This window comes from Rhincodon typus, chromosome 15 (genome assembly GCF_021869965.1).
Source record: "Rhincodon typus isolate 14 chromosome 15, sRhiTyp1.1, whole genome shotgun sequence".
Taxonomy (NCBI): Eukaryota; Metazoa; Chordata; class Chondrichthyes; order Orectolobiformes; family Rhincodontidae; genus Rhincodon; species Rhincodon typus.
Genome location: NC_063346.1, coordinates 25178551 through 25192552, shown reverse-complemented (window position 1 = coordinate 25192552; position 14002 = coordinate 25178551). Strand labels below are relative to the sequence as shown.

At 39.4% G+C, this 14002-nt stretch overlaps 1 protein-coding gene across 10 annotated transcripts in view; it reads right to left on the bottom strand.

The window, feature by feature from the left end:
• LOC109923409 (ataxin-1-like) overlaps positions 1–12712 on the bottom strand; it is a 28129-nt gene extending 15417 nt beyond the window's left edge. For 7 of the 10 annotated variants that reach the window (XM_048605673.1, XM_048605670.1, XM_048605672.1 and 4 more), the window contains exon 1: positions 12503–12712. The gene's annotated coding sequence lies outside the window, so the exon portion shown is untranslated. Of the gene's footprint in view, positions 1–3684; positions 3784–12502 lie in introns of all 10 variants that reach the window. The other 3 variants (XM_048605678.1, XM_048605671.1, XM_048605674.1) reach the window with 1 other exon arrangement.
• Positions 12713–14002: the final 1290 nt, after the last annotated feature.

The window sequence follows — 14002 nt, the reverse complement described above, 5'->3', positions numbered from 1 at the left end:
TTTTTCAGAGAGAATGCCTATACTTAGAGCACTGACAGGTAAAGTCACATCTGTGACAGCAATTAAAATGGGGAATTCCCAAGAGGTCAGAATTGAAGAAGCATAAGTATCTTGGAAGGTTATCAGTCTGGAAGAAATAACAGTGCAGGGTAAGTGAGGACATGGAGGAATTTAGAATCAAGGATAAAAATTTTAATCTCAAGGCACTGCTTAACCTGGAACCAATGTAGGTCAGTCAGCAAGGGGAAAATGGGTAAACAGAACTTGGTAAGAGTAAGGATATGGGGAGCAGAGTTTTAGATCACCTCAATTTACAAAACGTAGAACGTGGGAGACCGACCAGGAGCATTTTGGAACACTGAGCCGAGTCTATTAATGTGAGTTGCAAGATTGAAGGAGCGATTAAGGGACGATGAGAATGCAGCAAATTCAGAGGAAAGAGAGCATAATGAGTTAAGCTGGAGATTGAAATCACTTGCAATGAGAGGATCTTGGTGCAAAGACTGAGGGAGAAAAGCGGTGAAGATATATCAGTTTGAAAGGGTCTGCAGTATCTTGGTGAGCAGTGGAGGATGAGGATTTTAAATGAGAAGGGAGAGAGGTGAAACCAAGTGAGATACTGAAAGGAGGAGGAAGTGCCGTGCCAAAGTAATTTGTGATTGTCAGTTTAAGAAACAAAGCCAATAGCATTTCCAAAAATTTGTTGCAACTGTGGAGGCTGGTTGTTAAAACTCTGGCAAACACCACAGAATTTGTATTGTTACCTTTTTTTAAAAAGAAAAGTGATTTATTTAATCATTAAATTCATAGGTGAACTGATAGCATCTAAAAAATAAAGGAGACAGTTTCCAAATTCGACTCTTCCTGACAAAAGTCTACACACAAAGTGTTAAAATATTTTAGATAAAATACCAGATGGAAAATACACCTTTGGAATTATATCCAAGGACAGAGCTGATGAGAAGAGATGGCAGGGAAAAAAATGTGAAAAATGTGGGAAAAAAAACCCCTGAAACTAATGTGATGAAGTGTTAGGTGTTTCAAGATTATTCTAATAAGTAGAAAGAACAATCATGGCAATGGAAAGAAAGGAACCCAGCATGACGTTAACAGAGACTGCCACAGTCTACAAGACAGTAATAACGTAAGTTGCCCACTGTTCATAACCATGGCGACATCAACATAGTTGTCAAATTCTAAGATTTTTTTATCTATTAGGTGAGAGACAATTTGGGTCATATTTTTATTTTGATGCTATCAAATTAAATTCAGTACAGAAGGGGACTAATTCCTATCCGGGAATGCCAAATAGACCCATGAGCTGAGCCCAGGCAAAGTAGGCAACAGAATTGTGCTCAAGTTTGCTGGAAGAAAGACATTTTGTCAAGGCCTTTAATCTTGCACTCAGACAATTTACAATAATACCAATTCAAGGAGAAAACCAACATTTATATGGCATGAGTGGAGAGTGCTGATTGATTAATAGAGGCACTGCAATGGACAATGCACCAATTAATGATGATTGATTGTTAACTGCCAGGCTTTGTTACATTTTAAATCAGGCAAGTTGACTATTATAACCAGTGGCCCCATTTCACTGCCTTTGAAAGACAGGAATTCAGAGAATCAACTATATGCAATTTATATTGTTTTAACCCCTATTTGCATTATCATAGATAGTGGAAGCCAAAAGTATTGCTCAGATTTTAGGGGATAATGGGAGTCTGCAAACAGTAGTGGCCAGCAACTGAATAATAAAGGATATCTCCTGCAAACCAGAGATTTGTAACCATCGCACAAATCATTACTTCTACTTTACACACTTACACAAAATGCAATGTGCTCAACCGGTTTATTCTGTTCATTTAGATATACAATATAAGCTTCACATTTATAATCCATTTGTTGTGTCACAAGATTCAATTGATTCAGGCTGCTTCATGTCAAAAAAAAATGTTCATTTATACAGCTTTTGCTCCTTTACCAATCCTAATGTGTTCTGAAAAACTGTGCGCTAAACAAAAAATGCAAAAACTTTTCCCATTAGAAATCATGTAACATTCCTGGGCTGCAATTTTAGCATTATTGGCTGTCTTGAACCTAACAGGCCCAAAAATCCTTTTACTAACTCACAATTTACTTTGCACTCAATGCTCCCCATTCCAGAACCCCACTGCTGCCATCTCCTGACCACCCACTCTACTCCTGACTCCGCTTGCCTTGCCCTTCCCAGCTCCCACCACCTCCTCAAATCCTATCCCAACAACACCCTCCCACTTCTCTCTTCCAATCCTTTCCCCCTTGCTTCCTCCATCCCACTATCCCCACAATACCCTGAGCACCTAACCATTCCTCTATCACAGCCCTCTCCGAACCCTTCACTTCATAGCTTCCCTTTCCTGTTGCCTTTCCACACTCCGCTCCCAATCCTATTGCTTCCTCCCACTTGTTGCCCCACTCCTGGGAAGATGAGAGGGAATCGGGAAAGGCGATGTGAAGTTCGGTCAAATTTCAGAGAGGGAGGTGGTGAACAGGGCAAGTAGCAGAAAAAATTGAAGGAAATTGGTGAGTGTGGGACTGGGAGGAGAAATCAGGAGAGCTGGCGTGCAGGAGAGAGTCAGAGAATCAGGAGAGAGAGTGTTGCAGTAAAGAAGTGAAAGAGAACAAGAGAGAGCAATGGAAATCAGGAAAGTCAGTGAGCGAGAATGGATGAGGAGAATTAGAAGAATGGCAAACAGGAGAGGCGGCAAGTGAGAAAGCTAAGAGGGGAGTCAGGGGATCAGGCGAGCAGAAGATAGTATGTGAATCAGGAGAACCTACAATGTAGTTCTTGGTGTCCATTCAGCAACAATGCTAAAAATTAAAACTGGGCCAGCACTATTCAAATTTACAAACCGTGCTAAAAATGTACTATTAGAATATGCTTTAAATGGAGGATACATGCATCCTGACAATGGCTATCTTGTTTAGGAATGTGAGCTAATCTACAGGTGAAGAAATGTATTTTGTTCCCCCATCACCACACTTTCTCCCATTTCCCTCTCATGCTAGAACAGTACATTTTGTAGTGAGAATCCTCCGGTAATTACCAGAAACGATGACTAGTCATGATTCAACTTGGTTTGAGATCACTCATTATTTCACTATTTGTTTATATTAAGCTGAAGAGGGTTCAGAAGAGATTTACCAGGATGTTGCCAGGTATGGAAGGTTTGAGTTATAAAGAAAGGCTAGAAGGCTGGGACTTTTTCCACTGGTGTGTAGAAAGTCGAAAGGAAATCTTACAGAAGTTTATAAAATAATGAGGGGTATAGATAGAGTTAATGGTAATTGTCTTTTCCCTAGGATGGGGGTTTTGAAGACTAGGGGGGCACATTTTTAAATGAGAGGAGACAGATTTTAAAAAGACATCGGGGCAAATTTTTTTTACACAGATGGTGGTTCTTTTGTGGAATGAACTTCCAGAAGAAGTGGTGGATGCGGGTACAATTACAACATTCAAAAGACATTTGGATAAGTACATGAATAGGAGACGTTTGGAGGAATATGCGCCAGGAGCAGGCAGGTGGGACTAGTTTAGTTTGGGATTATGGTTGGCATGAACTGGTTGGACCGAAGGATCTGTTTCCGTGCTATAAGACTCTATGACTTTAAGAGCTGGCTCAGAATGTGCCCAATACTTACCAAGATGTAATTTCCAATAGGGAACATTCACTAACTTCAACCCCACCCTCCACAATCTCTTCCACGGATCAGGGGTACTGAAGTTAATTATGGAGCTGCCTGGAAAGACCAAAGATTAACATTCGAGTTTTTCAAGTCTACATTGCTCAGATCTGTTCCAAGCAAATATCTTCCTGAAGGAGAGACACTAGCTTTTAACCGCAACATCTTGAGAACCAGAAAGCTAATCGGTGATAAAGAAATTCTAATAACTGGTGCCTGGCTGGAACTTCATATAATTCAACTCAAACTGAATAAATGATTAAAGACTTCATGCACTGAATATCAGAGCTATCAATAACGTATTTTCTGATATCAGGGTAGGACACTAAGAAATTCAAATATCTTGATCTGTGAGCAAATATTTCAGCGTTTTTAATAAAGCCATTCCTGACTTAATATTTTCAGAGCAAATGGATTATTTTGCTGAAAGGCATCATCCAAAATTAGCTGATTGATAGTCTGTGTTCTTCTACAACACTGTACTTTACCTTCAAGAATATCAAAGTTTTGAGATGTAAAGATCAGACAATTTAATTTACAAAAGCTAATTTGCAGCTGAATTAAAAAATGAAACATCTATAAATTAAAGTCAGTTTGTATAATGAACACCTGATAAAACCAATCTGAATCTTCCAGTGTCAACCTCAACTGGGACTAAATCACACCATATATGAAATTGTATTCACATAAATAGGCCAAAAATCACCAGCTCTGCTCTTGCTGATAACAATCCACTGTCTTAACCGTACCAAGCAACATCGAACTTCAAAAAGTATTTACAATGCATCCTGAAGCAGTTGTAAATAAATTTACAGTAATTTACATTATTTTCAGAATCAATGATTAAAATAAAACAGATTTTAATACAGTCTAAATTCAAGGCTCTCTTCATACCGATTAGCATACTGTACGGTTAACTAAACAGCTTGAAAATCGCTAATAAAATCGCCACATGACTAATGTTTAAAATCAAAAGAAAGAAATTTCATTAATATTCTGCTTTTTACATATATTGGGCTTCCCAAAATGCTTCACAGTGCAAGCACTGCTATTTCATAGATAAATGTAAGTCAATTTGCACATATCAAGATCTGTCAAACATAAATAAGAGAAATTATTCCTTCAGTGCACTACTGGAGTATCAATTGGCATCATGTACTCAAGTCTCTTCACTTAAGCTTGAACCCATGAACTTCTGACTTAAAAGCCCAGGCTGACATTAATGTTTTTCTTCAACAAACTGGTTTCTAGAGTGCTGAGAAAGTGGCCAAACAAGGTCACAGTCAACAAGTCAGCCCACTTACAAAAAAGGTTGTCAGAAAATATTCTGAAATTTTCTCAGTAAATCAAATCTGTATCAATGGGCATTCGGGGTTTACACAGGCATTGCAAACTATTATGGATCAACACTTCCTTAACAAGTTAGCAACAAACTTTGTGAAATGGAGACAAGTAATCAGGTTTTCTTTACATCCAATCTCCTGCTGTCAAATGGAATATTGGGATTGGGTAGGAAACAGCATGCAGCAGTTTGGCCTCGCATTCAATCAACCCGTTCAGACATGTTATACCACACCTCCAGGGCAGGAAGAACTTGAACCCAAACCAGAGGCTGGGACACTACCATTCCCAGTGAACGCCCCTGCATTCTTTCCCTATATTGTTATTTTTCTATGGGGTGTACAAAATACAGATCTTCTAGCCAAAGTTGAAATGCATGAAAATGATCTTTGACACTGGCTTTCTCTCTTCCTCACTCTCACTTTTTTTACATATCTGATCAAGACTCAAGTCAAGCACTCATGTCAAGTATTGCGTGACCAGATACAAGGAAAAGCTCACTGTGCCATGAAACTACGGCTTCAACTCCAGAACAACATTCCTTCTGTATAAGTATGATTTTCCCACTACTTTTGACATATATACAGAATACATTTAGTAGCAATATGTAGTGGACCACAATGAATTTTGCGCTGTGGATCCACAATTACCAGGCACTTAGAGCTGAGCTCGCCTAAACCACATTCTGTACAAAAGCCCATGCAGCTTGCAGACTTTTGCCATTTCATCTGAGCTACATTCAAATCATCTGTTCACCTGCTGCACCAGCTATTTTTCCCTCCCTTAAAACAAGTATTCAAAATGGTATGTGGGCAAAGGTGTCTCACATTATGTTACTCATGCTCTGTCGCCAGAGCTGCACTATGCTGACTAGAACAGATTTGCTTGTGGTAACTAATTTTGTGGAACTTTGGCTTTTACTCCGAATTTCCCAGAAATAAGAAAAAAAAGAGACTACTGCAAATGAAGATATGAACAATTCAAAGACAGGCACTTGAAATAAGCTACTTAAATCCACATATTGTTGTGTTTGCCTCTGTACCATGCACTAAGAATTAAGATCATATTACTGCTGGAGAAGAAAACACTACTGCAGTTTATAAATAATAGCATACTGAAACAACAGGCAAACATTTATTGTCCATCTTTAACTGCCGTCGAGAGATCAAAAGTAGTCACAAGTATTTTTAAAAATTAAACACTTTATAGTTCAATTGAAAAAAAATGGCATTGTACTTTTGGGGCACTAAATCACAGAAAAGTCAATCAGTCCTGAGCTAATCTCAACTCAGGTGGCAGTGGTGAAGCTGGTTTTGGCCTCCCATGGAGAGAATTGTCAATCATGGTGACCACTGTCCTGTGAGCATTCATGAAAATATTGAATGCAATATATCAGCATAGATACAGGATTGGCTAACTAATAGAAGAGAGTTAGGAAAAAGGGAGAATTTGTAAGATTATGCACTTTGGCAGGCTGAGAAATGGAGCTAAATATTAATTAAGCGGAGAAAGTTACAGAACAGAGGGATTTGGGAGTCCTCATGCATGAATCACAAAAAGCTTGCATCAAAGTTTGGTGGGTAATTAGGAAGACAAATGGAACATTGACCTTTATTTCAAAGGGAATGGAATATATAAGTAGAAAAGCTAAAACTATATAATGCACTAATCAGACCACAGTGTGAATACTGTAAACACTTTTTGGTGCCTTATCGGAGGACAGATTACTGGCATCAGAAGCAGTCTAGAGGAGGTTCACTAGGCTGATACCAGGTATGGGGGGACTGTGTTATGAGGGTAGTTGAGTACATTTGGCCTGTACTAATTGGAACTTAAAAGAATGACAGGTGACCTTTTTGAAACATACAATATTCTTAGGGGACTTGACAGGGCTGATGTAGAGAAGCTGTTTCCTCTTGTGTGAGAATCTAGGACCAGAGGGCATAATTTCAGTGTAAGTGGTTGCACGTTTGAGAGATGAGGAACAATTTCTTCTCTTAGTGGGTAATGAATCTGTGAAATTCTTTACTTCAGAGGACTGGTTCATTAAGTATATTCAAGGCCAAGATAGACAGATTTCTAATCAGAAGGAGAATCGAGGGTTATAGGGAAAAGCCATAGTCTCATTGAATGTCAGAGCAGTTACTTCTACTCTTATATCTTATGGTCTTATTAGGTAAGGAAAGAATAAGGCTGGATACATAGCATTCATGATTAAAATATTTTGCCAACAATTCCAATCCACCTTTCTTTTTCTGTAGAAATGTGCTAATTTTTATTTATATCCCAACATTTGAGTGATCTGAAACCATTCAAAAGATGATCCGAATAGTCTTACTTCAGTATTGCATAAACTTACAGAAGCTGCCATTAACTCTCCAACCATGCAATACCATAGAAGGTCTAGCTTAATTCAGATCAACAGTAATGTCTTCTAGCATGGCAATTCTACTGGTTAACTTGCTTCCCACATCACAGACTATTGGAAGTGTGATCCTGAATACTTCATGAATGTACTGTCTTTGTTTTGGACATTTTCAAGGTCTACCATTGGGTCTATCATAAAGGATTTCTTTACAGGTTAGTATCACAGTAGATTTGCATCATATTTAATTTGTCCTGAATCTCTACATATACTATGGTCGAGCACTCCTCTGATCTGTGTCTGCAAATTGAGGGTACCCAAGACTATATTCTCTCTCTTATCCTATCCCTTTTAAATAATGATTCCTCAATCCACATACAATTATATCCAGTATAATTCCACTTTACCTTCATTACCTGCTTCATTAACTGCTTTAAGATTTTATGCTCTCCATTAATCAATGTAATTAATGATTTTTTAAATTCCTCATCACTCCTATGCACTACATGCAACAATTAAATGCTAATTTTGGGCAGCACGGTGGCACAGTAGTTAGCACTGCTGCCTCACAGTGCCAGGGACCAAGGTTTGATTCCAGCCTTGGGTGACTATGCACGGATGCTGTGATTGGTTCACTCGCCGAGCTGGTTCATTAGTTTGCAGATGTTTCATTACCTTGCTGGGTAACATCATCAGTGCAGCCTCCGGTGAAGTGCTGTTGTGCTTTCCCGTCTGGTATTTAAACTCCAGGGGCTGTTGGAGTTGGTTACCTCATTTCTGGTTTTTTTTCAGTGGTGTACATATAGGGTCTAATTCTACATGTTTATTGATGGCCTCCTTAGTTTGGATGGAGTTTGCGCTTTGTTTCCACAGGCGGATGCTACGGTTTCCTCCCACAGTCCAAAGATGTGCAGGTTAGGTGGATTGGCCATGCTAAGTTGCCCCATAGTGTCCAGGGATATGTAGGCTTGGCCATTGTACATGCAGGATTATGGGGATGGGGAGTTGAGTCTGAGTGGGACACTCTTCAGAGGGTCGGTGCAGACTTGATAGCCTCTATCCGCACTGTATGGTTTTTCAGTATCTCAAAGGCAGTTCCACCAAGTTTCCAAAAAGTCTAGTTTCTTAGCTTTATTAGCTATGCATTTCTCCCCCAAGCACAAAAACATCAATTCCTGATCCTTCCAACTGAAAGCAAGCTAATGCTCTTCAATGTTTATGCTGTCTGATTGTAAGTCTCTCCCAATGCAAACAAATTTAAATTAACATCCCACGAACTTGCTCTCTCATACCAGTTTTTGTTTTGAAAGAGAGCATGGCTCTAGAAATAGTGACGAGTTAGTCATAAATTATTAAACTGCCTCACAATCTCAGACCAAAAATATTTTCTCATTTTGTCCTTCAGTCAGTAATGTCATTAAATTAATGTCACAAAAAGGACCAGAATGATTGAAGAGGAAAGAGATAATTTAGAACTAAGAGCTCGCTAAGTTTCAGATGACAGTTCTTTACAATGTGAAATGCTACTACTTCAATATCTAAATAAAATAAATGACAATAAAATATATACAAATCACACAGCTTACATGACACAGGATACATTCAGAGTTTCTGTGGAAATTGGAAGAAATGACAGAAGAGTTCTTTGGTGAGTGGATGTGTTGCAGAGGACCGAAGAGCAACTGAGCCCATTTCAACAGGGCAAGACATTAACTTGGTTAATTACAGATAAGTTAACCTAATGAAGACAGGAAAAAGAAGGCAACAAGAAGAGTACAATACTGGCTCATGAGGGAACTGTTGCCTTGATGAAAAATAAATATGCGGAAAAGCTTGAAATATTGGGGCTGCTTTCATCAGAACAGAGAGACCATAGTGGTTTGATGGAGATATTTAAAATTCTGATAAAATCAAACAGCGAAGGGTTGACAGTCCTTCAAGAAAGCTATCAGTCACCCTGAACTGATCTGAAGTAGTTCCAGTCCCATACAACATGACTGATACGTAATCTTCTCAGCAACCACAGACAGTCAAGAAATTGCAGCCTTGCTGGCAACATCCACATCCCAAGAACCAATATAAAATGAAATAGATAAAACTACACTGCAAATCTGGGATAGTAGAAACTGCAGATGCTGGAGTCAGAGATAACACAGTGTGGAGCTGGAGGAACACAGCAGGCCAGAATCTTCAGAAATTTCTGAAGAAGTATCCCGACCCGAAACGTCAACTTTCCTGCTCCTCTGATGCTGCCTGGCCTGCTGTGTTCCTCCAGCTCCACACTGGGAATCTGGAATGAGAAATCATAGATACAGGATTAAATGCAGAGATATCGAAAAGGGCCACAGATATTTTTCTTTTGTATTCTAAGTTTATGAAATGTACCAGAGTTCGCATTTAAAGTAGAAACTGTGTTGACTTAAAGGATTAGGTTCGGTATACTTTTGGAGGAAAGTGAGGATAATAAAAGGCTATGGGAATGGAACAATCAAATGGGATTAGGCGTACTCATGTGAGAGATTGGCACATGGCTAAAATGTCTTTATCAGTATCATATTTTCTACCTAATGCAACAAAAGGAGTTTGTCTTTAAATAGTACATAAAGGCAGTAAAACACACTAAGATACACAGCAATATTATTAAATAAAATTGGATAATCAGTCATATAAAGAAATTTAAGAACAGATGAAGAGTAGGTTTTCAAGAGTATCTTACAGTATTCAATAGAGGGAGAGAGAAGGAAAAGTTTTTTTCTCCTTACATGGAATATAGGCATTGCTGGCATTTGTTACCCATCCCTAATTGTGTGGCTTGCTACACCATTTCAAAGGGCACTTAGGAGTCAACCACATTACTGTGGGTCAGGAACTACATCTAGGCCAGACCAGGTAAGGACCCAGATTTCCTACCATTCGCAGGAGGTCGCTCGTGAACCAGATTAGTTCCATGACAATTAACAATGGTTACATGGTTACCATGAGATCATAAGACCATAAGAAATACGTTCAGAAGTAGGCCATTTGGCACCTCAAACCTGCTCTGCAACGCAATAAGCTCGTGGTTGATTCAACGTTTCTTATATCCACTTTCCTGTCCTTAACCCAGAACCATCGATTGTCCTACTGATCAAGAAGCAATGTGCCAGAGTCTAGGGCCTGGGCAACTGAAAGCATGGGCCACCAGTGGTGAAGCAGTTAAAATCAGGGATGTGCAGGAGATCTTAAGAAGGTTGTTAGAAGTTATAAGAATGGAAAAGAAAGATATGCATCTGTACGGCATCTTTAGTGGGACGTTTCAAAGCATTTGACAGACAATTAAGTACTTTTTTGAAACGTAGTCATGTTTGTAACGTAGGAAACATGACAGTCAATATACACTCAAACTCCCACAAACACCAATTTGATAATCACCAGATAACCTGCTTTTCATTAATTTGACGGAGATAAATATTAACCAGGACAACAGAGAAAACTCTCCTGCATGTCTTTGAAATAGGTTCATGGGATCTTTCACATTCACCAAAGCAGCAAACGGGGGATTCGGTTTAACATCTCATCTGAAAGTAAGCATCTCCGACAGTGCAATGCTCCTTCAGTATTGCACTGGATTGTCAGCATAGATTTTCACGTTCAAGCACTGGAATGGCACCTGAGCCCAGAACATTGTGATTCAGAGGTGAGTGCACTGCCAGATAAGCCACAGCTGACAAATAAGAATGGGGGTGAGTGTTATAATGATAATTAAAAACAAGGATTAGAGTTGTAAAATTAAATGTTTCTGGATCAGGATGTGTGAACATGAGACACTGTTAAGAAATAAGCCCAGATTTTTGGTGAGGGTAGAACATGAGATGTTAGCTGGGTGACAATTGGAATAAACAACTGTAGAGGTAACAAAGCGAAGGATGAACATCCAAACAATAGATTAACTGACGCAGGGGTAGAGATAGGTTATGTTAAAAAGGTGAAAGTATGTAGTCTTGTTGATGAAACATATACGTAGTCAGAAACTTATCTTGGGGTTTAAAATATAACACGAAGGTTGTTAATGATAAGATACTTGCTATCAAGAGAGATGGAGTTGGTAGAAGATTCCAATGGTAATGGTATTGGATATTGGAAAAGCACTGTGTCAAATTAAACAGAGTGAAGGGATCAGGAGAGGCAGTGCTGGGTATTGTCAATATTTATATGAAATCTAAATTATGTTTTCAGATGAAGCCATCAAGTTGCAGCACATAGATGAAAAACTGGAAGATAACCAAGGGTATATGCCTGACGGACTGCAGAGATAACGGATGGGAACGATAGGAAGTTATTGCTCTGGAATTTTATCGTTCCCTAAGAGAGCAAAATGTGCTGTATTACACATGATGAAATCAAGGCAAATGCTGTAGCTTCCTACTCTAAGTTATTCTTTCCAACTACTCCACTTTAAGACTATAAGACACCTTGTTCACTCCTGTTCTGCAAATGTCAGATTTTTAAAGACAAAATTATGGTGCACAGGACTACATTCACTTCAGATGTCCACTAGTACAAGTGGCCAAATAGGTTAGGCTAAACTGTAAGTGTCAGTTAGGTTTTCCTCAAATTCAGTCCTGAGATGTCATCAATATACATGCATTGTCAAAAAGGCAGATCAGGCTAAATTTTCTCTCCCATGTTCTGAGGCCAATGATGGTGCTCTCCTACAAACAGTTTAGCTTTGCACAAACCAGAAAACAAGCATGGTACCTTCCTGGCTTTTATAACACAAAACTACCCTGTCCAGCGATCCCAGAAACAAAGTAATCAGGAGATCATTGCGGGTGACCTCCTTGAAATAATAATGGTATTGTCAGTACCATTTAGAGAAAAATCACAACACTCAAACCAATTTATTTATGCAATGTACTGAAAGAATGACTGTCCACTATTCGTCTAACCTTAACTAAAAAAGCAGCATTTCTCAAATTTAAAAGTAAAACCACTGTCAGGCCCAGCAGGAAACTGGATTCTTCCTACAGGTTTCTAAACTTCAGCAAAATAGGCTGAAAGATCCCATTCTTTAGTTAGTCTTTCTTTTACCTGCAAATTTCATACTGATTCCAGCAGTTTCCGCGAATTCGTGGGCTTTTCCCTTTCCGGCAAGTCTTACATTTCCTTTCACCTGAAAATTAGAAACTCAACAGTAAAAAAAAACTTTACAGCGACAAACACCACAGCGCAGGCTGATGGCGTCACTCAAAGCGTCCGATCTGAGGCCAGTGGCCACGGTCTTCCACTGACAGCGCCCCCTCTACACGGGAGGGCTGCTCGGAAACTACAGACTGTTACCGTGCCTTTAACCAGTGCAGGGAAACGATCCTCTCACCCCATCCCAAATAAAGGAAGGCGAATAAAAACAGAAAGTGCTGGAGAAACTCAGCAGGTCTGGCAGCCTGGAGAGGCAGACGGACAGAGTTAATAGTCCGAAATTACTCTTTTTCAGAACTTCAGGTTAACCTGTTTCCTTCGGCTTGTTGCAGTGTTCCAGTGAATCACAGCGCAAACTAGAGGAGCAACATCCCACCTTCAGATTAAGCACTTTATAGTCTTCTGGATTTAATATTGAGTTCAACACCTTCAAATTGTGAACCATTTCCCATTTCTTCCCTTTCTTTTGGCTTTACTTGTTACACTCTCCCATTCCTTCACTTTATTTTCGCTTTACTTGTTACATTCTCTGTTCTCGTGTCCTCTCTCTCTCTCCTCCACCCACCCCAGTGGGACTGCCTGCTCTTTCAAGACTGGCAGTTAGACACACCATTGTTCTGCCGTTCCCACATTCGAATTACTCAATCTGAACTATCTACATCCTTTCTCCACCAGAACTCTACATCACCACCAACTATATCATAAATGTTGCTCCCTTCACACCGCTTCGGCTCTGATGAAGCCATCGAAACGTTAGTTTGCTCTCTCTCTCTCCATGAATGCTGTCTGACCCGCTATGATCTCCAGCTTTGTTGTTTTTTAGTACAGATTCCAGCATCTGCAGTCATTTGCTCCCTCCCCACAGATGCTACCTGACCTGCTGAGTTTCTCCAGCAATTTGTTTTGTAATTCAAATTTCCAGCATCCACTGTGTTTTTTTCATTTAAGAATTATTGTAGAATTAGACCAGTGCCGAAAAGGGTACTCAGTAAATAGTGAAGCATAGATTTCGTTTCAGTCCAATGATCTATCAGGACTGAAAAAAGTTAGAAATGTAACAAATTGTGGGCAACCAAAGAGATGGCCAAAAAGCCAGATGCCACCTGGAAATAATTTTTTTGCTTCCCTTAAAACATTTCAAATGAACCATTTCCCCTGCAATGCATTGGTTCACTCCTCAGTCCAACACCCTCTACCCTTTCTGTAGCATTTTTGGGCAGCAGATGCGATACCTGTCCTTTTAAATTCTTAATATACCAACTCTTCTCCAGCAGAAACACTGATATACTTGTTTTTATTTCATTTTAATATTCGCATTACCACTCCCTTAATTGGCCTTGCACCGTGAAACCTTTTGCCATTTAATCTCTCCAGCCTTCCACTTTCACAGAA